Genomic DNA, 20,134 nt, shown 5'->3' on the forward strand with positions numbered 1-20,134 from the left:
TCCAGTGGCGAGGGCCTTCTGGTGGTTCCCTCACTGTGAGAAGCAAAGTTACAGGGAACCAGGCAGAGGGCTTTCTCAGTAGTGGCCCCCTCCCTGTGGAACGCCCTCCCATCAGATGCCAAAGAGATAAACAACTACCTGACATTTAGAAGACATCTGAAGGCAGCCCTGTTTAGGGAAATTTTTTAATGTGTGACATTTTAATGTATTTTTAATCTTTGTTGGAAGCTGTCCAGAGCGGCTAGGGAAACCCAGCCAGATGGGCGGGGTACAAATAATAAATTATTATTACATTATTATTATTAATAGTGTGTTATATTTTTTTCATGGGCCATGTTCACTGTCTTCCTGAAGAATTCAAAACCCAAATGGCCATGTCATATTCAAATTACAGATTAATTTATCAAAAATAAATATTACCATGGTTCAGAGCTGTAATTTATCTGTCTGTCTCTTAGAATCTATCTTCGGTGTAGATCTTAGAACTCTTGCTTATTCAGGACAGTTGATCCAAAAATATATCAATAATATTAATGACCAATTGGACTTTCATTGGTCTGAGACTTTTTGGAACAAATCCCCAAATACTGTTCCTTGCAGCCACTGGTGAAACAACCTCATTCCGCTCAGTAGAAAATGGGCCCTCATAAGTCTGGGATATATTTTCAGTGGAGAAAATTACCTGTCAACAAGATGATAAACCTGCAGTGTCCATTGCTGGGTGGAACCTATTTGTTTTATATGCTAAGAAAAACTCTGAAGCAGCATGGTGCCTTCAATAAATTCTCTTGATCCCAGCTGAAATGACAAAGAGATCTGTTATCCAATATTACTTTTAAGGCAGTTGGTAAGCTATTTGTATACTGCACCCCTGGATGTGCTTATAATGCTGTGTCTATAGGTATCCAATGAATCATAGAAATTGCCAGCCTAACTCATAGTGGGTCATACCTCTTGAGAGAAGCTCAGGGAGTTATTTATTTATTTGGCATTAGGTGCAAATGCATTCAGTGTCCAACACAGAGAATGGATGCAATTATTTGGAACTGGATCTGCAGCAGGAAACACAGGATTCCCAGCCCTGCGTTTCCTTCAGAGGGGGACTGCTTGACATAGATTTTTATGCCAGCTTCCAAAACTGAAAGTAAAGCCATGCTGAAGGAAAATGGCGGTAGGGAAATGGCAAAAGAGACTGGTCAGACACGGGAGGATTAAGAACTATCTCTCCCCGTTGATTCTCCCTTGTGAAGCGCATCTCTCTCCCCCATGTCCCGGTTCCTGTTATCTTGCAAACCAAGTTTCAGGAATACATTTGTGCAAAGATAACACTTTTTGAAACCCTCAGATGCAATCAACAGTGCATCATGTTGCAAAAAGGCAAGTGAATATGGAAATGAGGTGAAACAGGCAGATAGGTGAACACCAGTTGCAGACAGCATCGTGGGCTGTGCCACTCACCTGAACTCCCTCTGGTTGAGCTACTGCTGTATACCAAGAGTGGGAAAGGCAAGGTTTGTGCTGCAGTGCAAACAGGCCAGCAGGAATGCCAGTTTGGCTCCTCTGGTGCATTTGCCTCATGGCAATCTCATCACTGCCTCACCCCATCCTCTCCCCATCCCCGGTATACAGCCACAACTCAGCTGGAAGTGGTCAGGTGAGTGGCACTGCCCCACCATGCTGCCTACTGATGGAGAACATGTGTGAAAGTGATCTAGATTATGACAGTGCAATCCTATGTCAGTTTTCTCAGAGGTCAACCCCATTGTACACCAGTTTCTGATCCTAAATTGCTGTGAGATTCAAAGGGCAACATCAAAGCATCTGCGTAGAGCTTTTGGACTTGGTGGGTGTTGGGTTGGGAAAGGAGGTGGAGCTTCTCCACTGCATTAAATCTTGGCTTACCTTACCTTGGGGAAGAAGAGGTGGCTGTATACAAAGTAGCCTAATGTTTAGCAGCCATGCTTATGCCTTCTTATCTCATGCAGAATTGCACATGGTGCAAAACTCCCAGTGGATTGAAGGAGGTGAGGCTGAAAGCAGATTATCTTTACAAGTCTGGCAACACGGCTCTGTAGCGTCTCTAGTGGGACAGATATGCAAGTGCTATTATCACTCTTCTAGACAAGCAGAGTATCAAATGAAGATTCCTGTGCCCTTCTGTGTCCTGCCAGCTTTTCTGGCAAGGTAGCAATAATAAGCAATCAGCTGATTGAAATGCTTCATTCCAGCCAGCCAGCAAAATAAGCAGGCTTTCCATCAGGATTCTCCACAACAGAGCCCTCATTGTGATAAATGAAGTGAAGAGGAAGACAAATGAATATAACCTACCACTGTGCATGGATTCATCAACTCATAGAGAGCTTCTGACATAGTAGGGGGCGGGAGAGAGTGGAGTGGAATGGAGTGGAGTGGAGGAAGATTCTGCATTAAGAGCTTTGGTAAGATGAGACAGAGAGGAAGGTTACTTTTGGCTCAAAGGAAACACTTCTGCTGAAAATGATACCTTCGGGGAAGGTGATGCATTTAGCAAACAGCTCTGAACCTGATTTTCACAGGTTCAGCTGCCAAAATCAGGGCAGCCTTCTAAGGAGAGTTCAAGTTCTAAACGAAGGGTAGCCAACAGGACGCTCTCCCTATGTTCTTAGACTCCAATTCCCCTCAGCTCCAGCCAGCATGACCAATGGTCAGGGATGATGGGAGCTGTCGTCCAGCAATATCTAAAGGGTACTGCAGTGGTCACCCCTTCCCCAAACAATGAGATAGATTTGCAAATCCACAATGGTATTATTCCTAGGCATGATCTGTTGTTATCCATAGGATTTATTTATTTATAGTATTTATACCCTGCTTACTAACCAAAGTTCTTGAGACGTTTGTCTGCAAACTCTCAGCAATGGAGAAATGCTTTCACTCCAGAAGGTTGAACAATATAAATCTGCTAAGTTACTAAATACAGTGGTACCTCGGGTTACATACGCTTCAGGTTACATACGCTTCAGGTTACAGACTCTGCTAACCCAGAAATAGTACCTCGGGTTAAGAACTTTGCTTCAGGATGAGAACAGAAATCGGGCAGTGGCGGCACAGCGGCAGCAGGAGGCCCCATTAGCTAAAGTGGTGCTTCAGGTTAAGAACAGTTTCAGGTTAAGAATGGACCTCCGGAATGAATTACGTACGTAACCAGAGGTACCACTGTATGAACATTTGTGAGAACTGTGCATAATCAGACATCTTAGAAAAACCTTAAAGAAGAAGAAGAGTTTGGACTTTATAGCTCACCTTTCACTCCCTTTAAGGAGTCTTCAAAGCAGCTAACAATCTCTTTTCCCTTTCTCCCCCACAATAAACACTCTGCAAGGTGAGTGCGGCTGAGAGATTTCAAAGAAGTGTGACTAGCCCACACTAGCAGCTGCATGTGGAGGAGCAGGGAAGCGAACCCGGTTCACCAAATTATGAGTCCACCGCTCTTAGCCACTACACCACTTTGGCTTAAAGGTAAAGGTATAGCAAGTGGATATGGTCATCAGCTTGCTTGGCAAAGTTACCTTTATTGCTATCTCCCATCAATACTGAGCTGCATGACTTGGAGTTCTAGTCTTGTGAGGGAGACCAGGTAGCTGTCCAGCAAGGCATGGAGCAGTTCCATGCCAAACCATCAGAAATGAAACACAAGATTAGGGTCTAAGTAGAAAGAAAGGCAGCATCCACAACAGCTCTACAGCAAGTGAAAGGATGGTTCTGCCCACTCACCACCTTCCTGGAGCACCAGTGGAGTCTTGATCAAGAGTATTTTTTATTTATATACCTCCCTAAACAAAATATGTAAAAAAAAGTGAAACAGTAACAAAACAACAACAACCCAAAGCAGATGAAAGGTTCAAAACCTGGGATGATAAAATGCTTTCCACCTGATGTTGGAAACATACTAGTGTGGGCACCAGGTGGAACTCCCCATAGATGGAGAATTACCACTCCCTATGTCTCAGATGACAGGGCACCCTAAGATGGTCTCAATATAGGTTGATTCTTCCTATCAAACAGGACTGACAAACATGAGGTTTGTTTATTGGTCTGGATTTTGGCTTGAACTCATTGCTGCCTCTGTTCCTGGGAGTCAGGGAGATGTTATGGAGGGTTTGTAGCTGGGGTGTGTGATCAGTCAGGCCTCTGTCTGCAGATTCCCAAGGTGGGGTATCTTCCTACCCACAGATTTCACAGAGGTGGGCCTTGGCCCCAGTAAGTGCTAGTCCCACTGCAAGGGTCATCATAAAAAGTGGGGTAGGCATGGACTTGTTATGACACTGACACACCTATCCTGTTAATTTAATTGAGGCTCTGTCAACTTATACAAGAAAATGTTTAATGGAAACCAGTATGTGGGGAGATCTCTTACATTAGTGGTACAAACACTGCATAATCACCTAATAATCTATTGCAATGTTAGAAAGAACTTGAGGTTGTTTCATTTCATTGGCATTCTTCATCTGGCTGAAGGGATCTATATTCAAAGGCTATTTCTGGTCTACCTCAAATGATAGCATTGTAAATTATTGAGCAATTGGTAAACAAACATGTCTCCTTGTAATCACTAAAACCCTCTGCACTCCTTAGATGCTCCATCATCTGAGTCAAGCCATCTCGCATGAATCCTCTGGGTCACAAGACCACTGCTGTGAGGTTTGCCCAGATTTTTGCATGCCCAGTTGGTCTCAGCAAGATACCATTAGCTTGCAGAAGGAGAAAAAATAAGCCCCATCTGGGGCTCTGAAAACACAAGTTTGCCGTTATGAATTGAGCAGAAGGTGGGGGGTACAAATGGTTTCATGGGGGGAAGAGTGTTTTCATCTAAGGGCCTGGTCCTAGGCGTGCACATGCAAAAGCCAGCTCCATTCAGATCAGTTTTCCAAGAAAGGGATTTAGGACTGGGAGGTAAAACAAAAGTTATTCTCATAGATAGATAGATAGATAGATAGATAGATAGATAGATGATAGATAGTTTCTCTTTTCCCTTTTCCCCTTGGGGTATATGCTGAAGAAATAAATGTATGGAACCAGGACCTGAAATGAGTATTCTTCTTATTAAGGCTGCAGTACACCCATCCCCACCCATCTGCTGTTATGAGGTGGAGGTCTCCCTCTACCCAACCCAAATGGGTCTTCTTTGAGTAAGGTTTAGTTGACTGCCATCCTATACTGCAGAGACTTGCTGCCCCTTTTAATGGATATGAATATAAGAGCAATATTGCACAGGAGTACTTGTGATCCAGGACCTCCTTGGTTGGAAAAAACAGGGTCAGCTACCACTCTTTGAAGTTAGATTAACTAGAATGCAGACCTTTTCAGTTTAGCAAGAGAATTCTTACTCAAGAGTCAAAAGAGAAAGAGAAGCACTTTGAACCATGTTGAAGATCAAAAACATGCCCTGGCTCATGCACTTCTCCCTCTTTCTCTCTTGCTTCTGAACAGATTTCCTTCTCCTTTCCATGCTTTGCAGTAAGCATAGCTTGCCATAAACAGGGATGCACACACTACCTTTGCTCCCAACATCCCTACATGTACCAGCTGTACCACACAAACAAGCACACACGCACACCAAACAGGAAAGTCTGAAGGAGGATTCTAAGTGCATTCACCCAAACATGCTTAGAATCCTCCTGGTAACCAGGAACCCTAACCATGCAAGTTCCCCATTCACATGGAGGATTCTGAGCACATCCACAAAAAATATGCTTAGATAGGTCCCCTACAACCCTTCCTGTTCAGTGTGGGATGCAGGGGTGTACCTAGCCATTGGCTAGGTTGGCCCTGCTAAGGGCGCAGGCCCAGCAGGGGGGGGAATCATGTTGCTGCTGGGTGCTCCCTAGCGAAAGAGTGAAGGCGCCACCTGCACAGTGCCTCCCACAGTGCCAGCTCGCCACATTCCTGGGAACACTGGGATTACTAGGGCTCAGGAGAGGAGTGGGGAGTGGGGCAGAGACATAATCAAAGCTCCCAGGCTGATGGCACACATAGGCAGAGCTGCTTTGTGAAGATGCAGAAAGGGGTGCATCTAGAAAAGGGTGGTTTTAAGGGGGTTGTAGGAAAGGATTCCCAATCTCCTAAAAGAGGAGGAGGATATGGGGGAGTGAGGAGATGAAGGACAGTGTTATTTTAGAACAGGATTGCTCCTTGCTGTTGAGGTTTAGGAAAGACAAGAAAGACCTTGCCCAAAGGGGCACTTGTGTGCTGTGGTTGGTCACCTGAGCCATATGCTATTCCTTTGTATTTCCACCGTTCTGGAACAATTCTGCATTAATTGAAAAGTTTATATAGGGAGAAGCATTTGCAGGGGGTGTGGGAGAGAGAGAGTAGTCTGCAAAACAATCAGAGATGACCTGTTTCTTGTTTTAACTACTGCACCACTCTACCTTTCCCTGCTGTTAATAAAAGCACAGTGTGGCCTTTCCTAATGCTCAGTGAAAGGGCTCTGGTTTACCAAGATGCCCATCTGCTCCTCAAAAGAACCCACATGAAAACAGAGAAGAGACTATAGAGATAAATAAAGAGATACATCCGGGTTCAAAAGAAGCTTAAGGGGATAGAATAATCAGCAGGAGAAAATCCTGAAGAAAATGTCTGCAATGCTTATGTTAAGGGATCCCAGTGATGCATGAGCTGCTGTTTTTACAAAGTCCCTCATGGCTGCAGAAACAGACCAAGGTTAGGTCAAAGGTCAAGAAAAGGGTCAGTTTGCCATTGAAAGTGAAAATTGCTCATAATGTGCTTAACACCAGCTTTAGGAATATTAAAGAACAATCTGGGTTTTGTCAGTTAATAAACTGTAGCAAGCACTTCATGCATCAACAGTGGACTATTATTTTATGGATGTATTTATTTAATAACCCTATGAATCTAATGTTGCCATTTTAAGTTCACTGCTATGGTGTCTCACAGGGAAACTGCTTTGGGAGACTAGGGAACAGATTCACCTACCATTCATTGATGTAAATATTAGGCAGAGAGACTCTCCTATCAATTGCCAGATACACTTTCTGGACATTATCTTGATCTTTTATTTCCAAGAAATTGAAATTAAATGTTTGGTTGAAAGATGGTTGGCTCAGTGGAGTTACATGACACAGACTTGAAGGTAAGACTCTAGTTAAGGAGAAAAATTATCACTACCACCACCCCAGCCAGCATGAACCACAGGGCCACGTTTGTTCTTCACATCGTCTGACACCCCATCCTGCCGCCGCACACACCCTGCACCATCTTCAGATTTCCTCCAGGGGGTTAGGGGATGCAGGTGGCACCGTGGTCTAAACCACTGAGCCTAGGGCTTGCCGATTGGGAGGTTGGCGGTTCGAATCCCCACATTGGGGTGAGCTCCCGTTGCTCGGTCCCAGCTCCTGCCAACCTAGCAGTTCGAAAGGACATCAAAGTGCAAGTAGATAAATAGGTACCGCTCCGGCAGGAAGGTAAACAGTGTTTCCGTGCACTGCTCTGGTTCGCCAGAAGCGGCTTAGTCATGCTGGCCACATGACCCGGAAAAACTGTCTGCAGACAAAAGTCAGATCCCTCAACCAGTAAAGCGAGATGAGCACTGCAACCCCAGAGTCGTTCACAACTGGACTTAACTGTCAGGGGTCCTTTACCTTTACCTTTAGGTAGCGCCAAGTTGGGTCCAACTCTAAATACTAAATTTGCTTTACCACAACATGAGCAGGTGTCACTCACTGCGTGTCAACACATTCCAGGAGACATTGCCTGATCGTATTATATTACATATCATGCCATACCAATTATTTTATTTAAGGTATCTAACACCACTCTTCATTCTTGCAAATACTAGGGTGGTATACAAGGAGCATGGCTAAACTAGACATAGAGCAGACTAGAGTAGAACATAACTTCCCGAGACAAATAAAAAGGCTTTAATTGGGAAGTATGAATGATGAAGCTTTGCTAATTTTTTTAAAAAAACTATCCATATTTGTGATTATGACATTAAAATCCCGAAGGGACACAAAACTAATTAATTAAATGCAAAGAAACCAAAAAGATACATCCTGGGGAACCAATGCTATGCCAGATTGTACACCCTGAGAATGTTTGTGAACTTGATGCAATTCAGCTGTAATTTAACAGGTAAGGATTTCCCCACAAAGATATTCAAATCCAATTTATTTGTTCATTTTCTGTGCAGTAGAAGTTGGCTCTCTAAGCTCTCCTAGGAGATGTCAAGCTGCTCCCATTCAGAATAATAATAATAATAATAATAATAATAATAATAATAATAATAATATTTTCTTGTACACACCTATCTAACGGAGTTGCCTCAGTCACTCTGGGTGGCTTCCCACAGAATATAAAAGAGCACAACGAAACACCAAACATTAAAAGCTTCCCAAAACAGGGCTGCCTTCAGATGTCTGCAAAAAGTCATATAATTGTTTATTTCTTTGACACAGTTTGTATTGCAATCAGCAGGATCAGATCCTTAGTTTGCATTGCTCTCTTGGAACTTCTGGATTGTGGTCTTTCTGCTCGGCTGAGTGTTTAGTTAAGAATTCTGTCTCATTCACAGGATCATCTGGGGTACGTCAACACAACATGATTAAGTAGAGTATACCTCCTACTGAGAGCCTATCCCTCCGACCCCCAAATGTTGCATATCAACATTATTTTAAGACTCATCCCTAGCCAGATTGCACTTTACAATCCATCTAACGACCCTATTTGACACACACACATATTTGACCCTCTCCCCTCAAGTGAAAACCTGTAAATAAACCCTCCAGTTGCCAATCAATGGGCAATCTTTCTAAGCCTTGGAATTGTTCTGTTAGATTAAGCCCCCCTAATGAATTCCTCATTGAGCCACTGAACAGAAATGAAACCTTGTTAGCTCATTATCCTCCTAATTAACCCATTCTACACTTGCTCCATCCTCATGGGGAGGTAGCAGACATGTTTGGGTTTCACACTGAGGTATATCAATGCTCTCTCCCAAGAGCCCTTTGTATTGGTAACGGAGATTTATTTGCGATGACTAGAGAAGGCAGCAGCCTGCAGCCCCTTCTCTGCCAGATGAAGGCCTGGACATTTTGTTACCCTCAGGCTACAATTTTCCCAAGGACAGGCAATGTGGATGGAGCACCACACGCCCTTTTTTCTTCGGTGACAAATACCCTGTCCTGCTGTTCTTGCTTTCATGCTGATCACTAGGCTTGTTAAGCTGATGAAGAGGCCTGCATGGATAACAGCACTCTCTCTGTACACGCACAGATGCACAGGGAAGAGGTGCCTACCTAGGCTCTGTCAGCTAGAAGGTTTCAGCAAAGTACAGAGCAGAACTGCTCCCGGTTGCCTTACCTTTGTGACATAAGAGAGGTTTGCTTATCCTGTTTAAAGTAACTTCAACCGAGCAGCAAATAGGAGAAGGATCTCTTCCCAATAAGAGCATCTGCATGAAATCAGGCCATTTTCCATAACTCCGTAGCATTTGGCCTTGAAGCATTCTGGGATGTCAAGTCCTTCAGGTCCTTGATACCTGCCAGATCTATCAACTGGCCATGCTCTTGTTTGGTGGCATATGTTATGCGCAAAACTGGAAATAGCGGCAATAAATAAGGCAAATGCCTTCTGGGAGAGAGTGTATAATTCCTTATGGTCTCATAGCTCAGCTCCTGTCATATTTTGCCCCACCCATGCAGGATGTATGAGAAAGTGTCTGTGTTGGTAGACAATTGTAAACTCATGTGGAAAGAAGGGCTCTTTGTTTTCCCCCTAGCAGCTTTCATGTGGATGCTCTTCATTTTGCTTCTCATGTTTTACATGCAAACATTTCAATGTTGCAACCCTATTCTGACCTACCTGGAGGTTCCACTGCATTCAGTGCATAAGATTGCATTATAAATCAGGGAAATCACCACCTTATTCTAATCTACAACTCCAGATGGATTAAAGGACTAAACTAGATGTGACATTTGTCATTTAATTTGATTGGCTGGTTGCTTTCCCTTCACAAATTGCAGGCATGGTGCAGGGAGCTGGATCAGGACTCTGGTGGGGAGGGAGGGAGATTTTAATCTTTGTTCCACTGTGGTCCTGACTGAATCCCCAACCCATGCCTGCTGTTTGCAATGGGAGCAAAAGCTATCCACCAGTGCCTACAGAACCTTTCTTTCCATTGCAATTGACGCACACTGTGGGGCATAGACCGCAGTCCTGATCTGGCTCAGCACATGCACACATCCGTGCTGACAACTTGAATTATTATTATTATTATTATTATTATTATTATTATTATTATGTCACCCATCTGAATGGGTTGCCTCAGCCACTCTGGGAAGCTCCCAAAAATATTAAAAATGCAATAAAACATCAAACAGTAAAAACTTCCATATACAGGTTGCCTTCAGACATCTTCTTAAAGTCAAATACTTGTTTATTTCCTTGACATGTGGTGGGAGAGTGTTCCACAGGGCAGGCACCACTACTGAGAAGGCCCTCTGCCTGGTTGCCTGTAACCTCACTTCTCGCAATGAGGGAACTGCCAGAAAACCCTCCAAGCTGGATCTCAGTATCTGGGCTGAATGGTGGCGGGGGGTGAAGACTCTCCTTCAGGTATACAGGAATAATAACCACACGGGAGCAAGAGGCACAACAAAGCAAAACACCTAGTTCAGCCCATGGTAGGATGATCTGTGTTGTAAGGACATGTCCACATACAGGCAAATTTCAACCGGCAGTTTGTAAGCATGGCTGGGGCAGGAATGAGTATCTTTTACAGCCAGGATCTGAAAGAAAACAACAAGGAAAGCTAGCTACTGCTGCTGCTACTCCTCTGAAGTTCACCTTCCCCATCTCTCCTTCCTCCTTTCCCTCCTGCACAAGCTCCCCTTTGTAACCCCCAGCAGCCAAGTCCAAAGGGGGCCTTTAAAACTCTATGAAAAACATAAGCAGCTGTTTTCAACTGTTAAGAGAGGCTGTTGATATCATAGTTCCAATAAAAGGAGGAGGGGGGAGGCTGTATGTGCTTTCTGCAGCTTCTTTTCGAAAATAATTCATTTTTCTCTGCATTATATTTCATGGTAACCTAGAGACTCAATATGTTCTGGATTACTGCATCCATTTCTGCTCCGGCCCTAATGGCCCACAGGAGTGCAAACCTTCCAACCAGAGTCCTCTAAATCTGGTGACTGGGGAGCTGGTTGTACTTCCTTGTTTTCCACTTGATAACTAGCCCCTTCCAGCATTGCTTTTATGGCAGTAATCTTCCTAGGCTGGATGCGATTCTTGTCCCACTTCCCTCCCCTTTCCTTTCCTCCCTTGCCCCCCTTCCTCCTGTCCCCTCACCGGCAGAACCACCAGCCACTGAAGAGATTCATCACTCTGTCCTTTGTGCCAGCGCCGAGTCCTCGAGATCTGTGGACGGTGGTTTCCGAATGTCCCCAACAAATGAAGCAGCACCAGCTGGCAACAGTAATCTTGCTCCCAAGCTGGAGCGGCCGGAATGGAGCTGGGTCTGTGGAGCTCATCAAGCAACAGCAGCATTCAGAAAGTATGGTGAGATATTGGCAGACAGGCATGCAGTCGCAGTTGCCGTCACAGAACAAAATAGCTGGCCGGCCCTGGCCTGAGCAAATGGCTTAATGCATTGGGAAAATGGGCAGCATTTGGGGGAAACACAGGGAGCCCAAGGGCCACATCCTCAGCAGCACATCTGATGATGCAGCTGTATGCCTATTTCACCAGCTTGAAATCCAGGTGAATAGTCACTGTCTAGGTAGCTTATGGTAAAGGTAAAGGTAAAGGTAAAGGTAAAGGTAAAGGTAATTAGGTCCAGTTGTGACCGACTCTGGGGTTGCAGCACTCATCTCGCTTTATTGGCCAAGGGAGCCGGCGTACAGCTTCTGGGTCATGTGGCCAGCATGACTAAGCCGCTTCTGGCAAACCAGAGCAGCACACGGAAACGCCGTTTACCTTCCTGCCGGAGCAGTACCTATTTATCTACTTGCACTTTGATGTGCTTTCGAACTGCTACGTTGGCAGGAGCAGGGACCGAGCAACGGGAGGTCACCCCATCGCGGGGATTCGAACCGCCAACCTTCTGATCGGCAAGTCCTAGGCTCTGTGGTTTAACCCACAGCACCACCCGCGTCCCGTAGCTTATGGTAGAAATGCAGAAATGATTCTTTCTCGCCCTATTCAGAGTACACACTATACCTGAACCCTGTAATCATATTGTCTCCCAAGACCTCTCTTTTCCAGGGAAGAATGTCTTTCTTAGGAATCAGAACAGCACCAGCAAAGCTCTGGTTCTGACAATATAACACAGGAGTAAAGAACCTTAGGCCCAGCAACTGAATGTGGCCCTCCGGAAACGTCTGTCTGGCCCTGGGAACTCTCTCCCAGCCCACACCACCGCCCTAGGCTTCAATCCCCACCAGCCCTGCTCTGCACCCTTGAGCTTTTGTCCAGCTGGAATATGTCCATGAACTATGCACTGCCTCTTACTTGGCTGGGTGGAGAGATGTATGTGTTTTTGAAGAGTCCGGCTTTTGTGTGGCTTAAATATCACCTACTACATGCAGTTACAAGTTGTTCCTGTGGCTCTGCCCATTTCCCCACCACCATCTTGTGGCTCCTGAAAGTTTACACCTTGGGGAATGCAGCCCTCATGATGAAAATCTTCCTCCATCCCTTCTGCAAAAACCTCCACTGAACATGTTCCCAAGGAAACAGCTGCATGGAGCTTGACATATAATGGTCTTGCTGGTAGCACATTGTTTTTACCGCCATGAATGACTGTTAGATAAATGTGGATGGATCATAATTCAATACTACAAAAACTCAGCATTGGATTCTGACCTGTGGATTCTCTGATTTCCCAAGTTTGAGCTTATCACCCCCAATATAGGCTGAGAAACTCTACCTATTGCTAAAGAACTACATATTATAGGCCAGGTTTGTTTTTTCTTCCTAGTGGTTTCTCATTTGCTTTGAGTTCATTCTTGTGCTACTGCATGCTTATGTATGGAGATGGAACATATTATGCAGATATATTTTTTAAGCAACCTAATACAGCTACTTGGCAAGTCGGGTGTCTGGGAAGCTCCTTTTTATCTGCCATCTATTGTGTCTATACAACATAAGAATAATCCTGTGCACCTCTAGCACAGTGATGGGCCTATGCCGCTCCAACCCACCCTTGCCTATTCAGCTGGAATGGAGAAAGAAGAAAGAGATTTGTAAATATTTTAACCAGATTAACAACCGCAGTTGAGGTGTTTCTGGGATCAACGTCTAGGGGAATCGCCATCGTCAGCTTAGACAATAAAACAGGAGCAGATTAAAGGGGGAGAACCTGTCATCAGCCATGGCAGCTAATTGGTTCACTGTGATCAGCTATGCGTGATAGCAGACAGCATTAGAGCTGAACAGAGGAGTAAAACACAATGGATTTTTCTGAAAATGGGTGGGTTAGCCAGATGGCTGTACGAGATCACGTCTTTGCTTGAGTGTCTTTCCTTAAATTGCAGTGCAGTAGTCGCTAGATCTCCTGGTCAGCAACTTTTTTTTTAACCAGGGCATGTTTGGAGTTGAGCAAGGATTGAAGGACCTTATTCAGCACAACACGATCCGAGGGCTCCTTAACCCCTCACCCTTTCCCAGAGAAAATAGCAATTGAGGGTTTAGTGGAGTTTCCCCCTTACCCCTCAGATGCTTACTTCCATTTGCAGTCCAGGTCAGAAGCAAATGGATGTGAGCAGCTGAGGGTCACAAAGAGAGAAAATCTACCCAACACCTTTTTAATTATTTTGGGAGGAGAGGGTTAAAGAGCCCCTTGCCTTGAACATGGTAGCTGAAGTGTATAATTGGGCAGGAAGCTTGGAGTAGGGGACTCTGCTGTCAGTAGGGATGGGGAAATCTATCCATTTTGGTTTCTCTCAGTTTCTCATTTCTCCAAATTACGTTCACTTGTCCACATTCCCACATCAGTTTGCCATTTATTTATTCTCAAGTCCTTGTGGCATTCATCAGCAATTAGAAGGTCCTTTACAATCTGGCTCTCCCTCCAGTGAGTCCACACAGTCCTAGCCTTGCAAGCAACACACCTCAGGCCTGTCCTGGTAAATGCTGGGACTTGGGTGGAAGGCATATGGCTCTGCCCCACTGTACCAGTCACTCCTGCATGCAGCCCCGTCCAGAGCAGATCGATCACCACCTCCTAGAATCGGTGAACTGCTTACCTGTGTTTTGTCTAGACCAAACTTTAAATTAGTGGTGTGCCATTTTTTGTGTGTGAGGTTCAATTTTTGCCCTAAACATTGAGGGGATTTCTTTTTTAAAAAATCCTGCCTCCCACTCTTTTGTGCAGGTTTAGCACTGTGCAGCCATTGTCCCTCCAAATTCAGGCTGCCTTGATACCCTTTTTAAAGGATCTTTGCCCTGCATTATCCAATCAAGGGGACGCGGGTGGCGCTGTGGGTTAAACCACAGAGCCTAGGACTTGCCGATCAGAAGGTCGGCGGTTTGAATCCCTGCAGTGGGGTGAGCTCCCATTGCTCGGTCCCTGCTCCTGCCAACCTAGCAGTTCGAAAGGACATCAAAGTGCAAGTAGATAAATAGGTACCGCTCCAGCGGGAAGGTAAACAGCGTTTCCGTGCGCTGCTCTGGTTCGCCAGAAGCGGCTTAGTCATGCTGGCCACATGACCCGGAAGCTGTACGCCGGCTCCCTTGGCCAATAAAGCGAGATGAGAGCCGCAACCCCAGAGTCAGTCACGACTGGACCTAATGGTCAGGGGTCCCTTTACCTATCCAATCAATCAGGGATCACATTATGAACAAGATGATGCTACGGCAAGCAAGCAGATTTGACTATGTGGCAGCAATGTCACAGTCAGCAAACACATCCTCTTATCACCCTCAGGAAGGGCAGGAAGAGACAGCATCCACATTGTCTAGGGAACAGGATCGACATTCCTAGTCTTACTGTATTGCACTGGTGATTTTATTGCCTGCCAATGCTGTGCTGCAGGACTTTTGCTCCAGCTCAGCTCTAATTCTGTATACTTAAGCATTTTAAGTTGGAGCAGGTTGTGGATGGGATATGCATTTGAGTGAACATGCGTAACATCCTGCTGAAAGTAATATGGGGCATATTGTCAAAATCTGCATTCAGTGCACATCCAAAAGTATTTGCATTCTGCCCTCCTCGCTACCTTACTTTCCTTGAGATGTACCTTCAGGTGTGCACCTTCCTTGAGATGTACCTTTAGGTGTGCACTTAAATACACATCCCCATCCACACACTGCCCCAACTAATCAGATGCCTGCAACTAGCTTCTGGTGCTTCAACGTATTGCCCAACCCCAAGCAACACCTGTCTCCTTACAAACAGTTTTCATCTTTTCTTATAGGGATGCAGGAAATGGAGGAGGGCATTAATGTTCAAGAATTGGAACCCTGCTTTTTTCAATACAGCACTTTTGTATAGCTACTGGCATCACCTGATTGCTTTTGAAGGTGTCAGATGGTCACCTATCAAATACTGTTGGCAAATGCCTTTGCATTAAATACCAAGTATGGTCAAATATCAAATGAAAAATGAGTTATTGTAATATCATCCCTTGTTCTACCTCCTTCTCCACCATGGGTATTGGGGTGCTTTGATTCCTTGATGAAAAAGAAGCATATTGAGCTTTCATCACTAGTAGAGATGTCTGTTCAATACCCACACCCCATTTTGCATCCTCTGGTCTAGCTGCATGGGCTGTGTGTACCTATGGCTTGGTTAAAGAAAAAAGAAATGTCCAGCAATTTCTAGGAGGTACAAGCCCATGTACAGCACACAAAGTACAACACAGAAGGATCCAGAGGCATGTGTAACAAAGATGAGAGTAAATTAAGGATGAAATCAGCCATTAATGCTGGAATCCAAGGAGCTGCTTAAGCACACTCAATAGACTTGCACTAGATGGGTTGAGTTTTTTTATTTTTCTTTTCTTTTGACCCCAGGCCATATTCCACACTGCTTTTCTGAAGCCCTTTTCAAAAGCAGCTTGTTGCATAAAGGAAAAATCCTGACCTAAGTAAGCAGTGAAGAGACACAGTCTTAATTGCACAGCTCTTAGAATGGAACCCCTAAAAACAGGGAGCACAGAAGCAAGAGCTAAAGAACTCAGTTGAAATACGTTATTCCTGCACCACTTCGAAAGCGGTTTACAGTGGTACCTCGGGTTAAGTACTTAATTCATTCCAGAGGTCCGTTCTTAACCTGAAACTGTTCTTAACCTGAAGCATCACTTTAGCTAATGGGGCCTCCCACTGCCGCCGCACCGCTGGAGCACAATTTCTGGTCTCATCCTGAAGCAAAGTTCTTAACCCGAGGTAATATTTCTGGGCTAGCGGAGTCTGTAACCTGAAGTGTATGTAACCCGAGGTACCACTGTATTACATGAGCACACATTGGTTCAAATATTTGGGGTTTATATTGTGCCCGTATGGACTTTCCTCATCACTATTTGTTTGTCTCCCAGTATTTCAGTTGTCAGTATCAGCAAGAAGGAACAACTAATGCCCAAGTTGGACCAGCAATTTGAAGTGCAACGTTAAGCATTTCTACTCAGAAGTAAACCCTAGTTCAGTGAGGCTTGCTCCAGGTAAGCATGCACAAGGATGCAGCCTTAATATTGCAAAAAACAAAAAAACATGGAATGTGTTTCTTCTGAGCACCTACTTCCCCTGGACAACAGTGTCAACTCTAGAGTTTGATTAAAGTGTGGGATAATGATTTGAGATGGATTGTAAAGTAGTTTCAATCCTGCATACTCCCAGACACCCCAGGGCAGTCTATTCATAAGGAATCATTCTTAATGCAATCAAATACTTCTTCAAACTGTGAAAGCTTAAATATTCTACCTTTGCCATTTTGGTATATGTTACACCCCCCCTCCTGCCCCTGCCCCCCACAATACTGTCTCTGTGTGTAATATAATCCTTGTTTATGATAATTGATTTTCCTTGTCCTGCCTTCCTGGGAATCATATGCACACGTTTTACTCCCCTTTTAAAGATCAAATGACATTTAGGCCTGGGCGATTTGAATCTGAGTTGGTCAGAGAATTTAATACAATAAGAGTGAGCTTAAGGGGAAAGCAGTTAAACCCCAGATATATTTCTTATTATTGCATAGAAAACCTTGAATTGAGAGGGAAGTTTGCATCTATTTTCCCGTTGCCTATTTTAAAGGCTGTCAGACTTGGTTAGTCTCTCTCAAAATTAGTCCTTTGGATCATCTTCTTACTAAAAACAAAATCTTAGCTTTTTTTTTTCCTTGAAGCGATAGCGGATTAGGTCGAGAAGCTTTGTTTAGCTAAAGCGAGGGATTAAAATAGATTTGCCCCCATAAAGTTGTGGTTTGATGGTGCTTTTATCCCTGGATGTTGCTAAAGCTGTGTTGCTTCAGGATTAGGAGCATACAAAGAGTTTCCTTGTGCTTTTTCGCAGCCAAGTGGGGGAAAGGGGGGAGGAGACAGAGAGACAGGGGTACAGAGGCAAAGGGAATGGGCTCCCTTGGTCTCACAAAGCCAAAGTTTAAATCCACTGACACAAACTTCACCAGACATGGTGTGAATATAAGATTTCAAAAAAAAAGAAAGAGAAAAAGGGAAAGGGAAAAAGGAGGGGTGTGGGGAGAAAGAATGCTAGATGGCCGGGCAGAAGAGAATTGTATTTCGAGAAGACAGCGAAGAACCATGCACCCATTTTCCTGCCTCGAAGAAGTAAACTTTTTGCCTTGCTTAGAATGTGAAGACTTGAAAATGTGAACCCCAAAACATGATCCCATCATGGCTGATTCCAACGATGGTTCTGGTTAGTGCAGTTTTTGGTCTCCAGTCTAGCTCCATCTGTGGTTTAACTGTGAGCATCTCTGAGTATAATGGGGTGGACAAAGCAAAAGGCCAATGCCCACTGTCCCCCATGCTGCATTGGGGCTTTAACCCTATGCACACTTACCTAGGAGTAGGGACGGCCAAATCAGACCATTTCTCAAGAGTTTTCCTTTTTCCAGTCTTAGCTTTGGTTCTCCACATTTCCACATCAATTTGTGATTTTTAATTTTTAAAAAAATCCTTATGAAAATTCATCAGCAACTTAATTTCTGCTGAAGTATGCATTTCTGTATGCCTAACACACACATTGGTGCCAAGCAATTTCCCCTAATATGCTGCATTTTTAATGTTATTTTCACTAATATATGCATTGATACACATTACTTACCGTAAAATATGCTTTTGGGGAACCAAAAAGCGCATTGCAAAAATCAGAGACATGTGGCTCTTGAAGGACAGCTATGTTTCAGATTGTGCAATGTTTTGGAAAGGGCCAATTAAGTAGGTTCACTTTTCAATGTGAACTGTATTGGATAACTTCCCCATCCCTACCAGGGAGTAAGTTCCATTGAACTTATTAGGACTTAATTCTAAGATGTATATAGAAATTGCACTGTAATTCCATCGGCCTCAAGGTGAGAAAGCACTTCTTTGCCTGCTACTCATAGAAGGCAGGATTCAGGGGGCTGACTGAGGGGAGCCCTTTTTTGCCTCAAACACATTTCCAGGTTCACAGCACCAAAGAGACAGGTGGAATATACCTGGGTACCTACCCAGGCCTCCTTGGGAAGGTACAGTCTGAGGATTTACCTCCTGTTGTTCTGAGCATATTCAAATCATTTGTGCATGTACAGATGGGAAAAGTTACATTCCCTCATTCTGGGAATGACAGCATGGTTTTATGCCAGGTATGGGGACCCTGTGGCCTTCCATGTAGGGTTGGACCCCATCATCCCTAGCCAGCACAGCCAGTGGTCAGGGATTATGGGAGATGTATCTTGGAGGGTCACAGATTCTTCCTCTGTCTTATGGGCTCCTGGTCCCTGATAAGAGATCTTCCTGCCTTAAAGCCTTGAGGCATTAAGCAGCTCACCCTTCAACAGCAGTACCATTTTCCTTCTTGGCTACAGTTTCCAACTAACTTCTTGAAATGTTGTCAAAGGTTCTATTGAGCTCAGGTTCTGAGGCAGCTTCAAATGCATTGCGATGCCAGGCCTCAGTCAAATGATCAAGTGAGAACAACTGTTGCACTCATTAATTCTTTCTGTTTTAATTCAGAAATGAGACCTTTGAATGTCTCCTCAGAAGAAGGTCCAATTTGGTTCAGTGGAGCTTCCTGCCAGGGCAGTGGAAACAACAACAGCAACAACAACGACACCTGGCTCAGTGGGTCATCCCTGCATTATAGAGAATCCGTACCTTGATACTTCTGCTTTGTTTTTCTGTTTGGGATGGAGTTGGTTCTCTAATGCATCTTTTTCCTACTTCCTAGGAAAAAACATTAGGTTACATCATATAGCATAACCAGAAGGTATATTATATATAAACATTGTTGAAATTAAGCAGGTGTGCATCTGGTCAGTGTATGAATGGAAGTCTACCCCATGTTGATTATCTTGAGCTCCATGACAGGAACCCAGATGGAACATACCGTAAATGTAACAAATAAATTATAAGCTATGTATATAAATTATAAGCCAGAAGTGGCTTTGTCATGCTGGCCACATGACCCGGAAAAACTGTCTGCGGAGCAGACAAACGCCGGCTCCCTCAGCCTGTAAAGCGAGATGAGCGCAGCAACCCCAGAGTCGTTCGCAACTGGACTTAATTGTCAGGGGTCCCTTTACCTTTATGTATGGAACTTATGATAGCTGTTCATTGTAGTTTGGATTTTAATTATATATCTGTGTTTACGATAAATAAATCAAAATCAACTCAGGGCAGGTTTACTGCCATGCAAATTAAATTCACTTGAAAAGAGCAGATTTAACCAGAATTTTTACCTAATAGAGGCAAGTGGAAAGGGATGCAGAGATTAATTTCTCCATGAATGTATCATGCTGAAAAAAATACAGCTGCCTCCATTCTCACCAAATGCACATGCTTTCATACATGAGTGTGAACCAGCATGTATAAAACTGTAACAGAAAGATATAAGATAATCTAATATGCAAAAAGTGTCAGTTGTGCTTAAACTGAGATGTACCCGCTTCTGCAGAAGTCATGGCTTTCAAATGGTGAGACAGGGA

The sequence above is a fragment of the Podarcis filfolensis genome (genome assembly GCF_964270895.1).
Source record: "Podarcis filfolensis genome assembly, chromosome: 6".
In the NCBI taxonomy this organism is placed as follows: Eukaryota; Metazoa; Chordata; class Lepidosauria; order Squamata; family Lacertidae; genus Podarcis; species Podarcis filfolensis.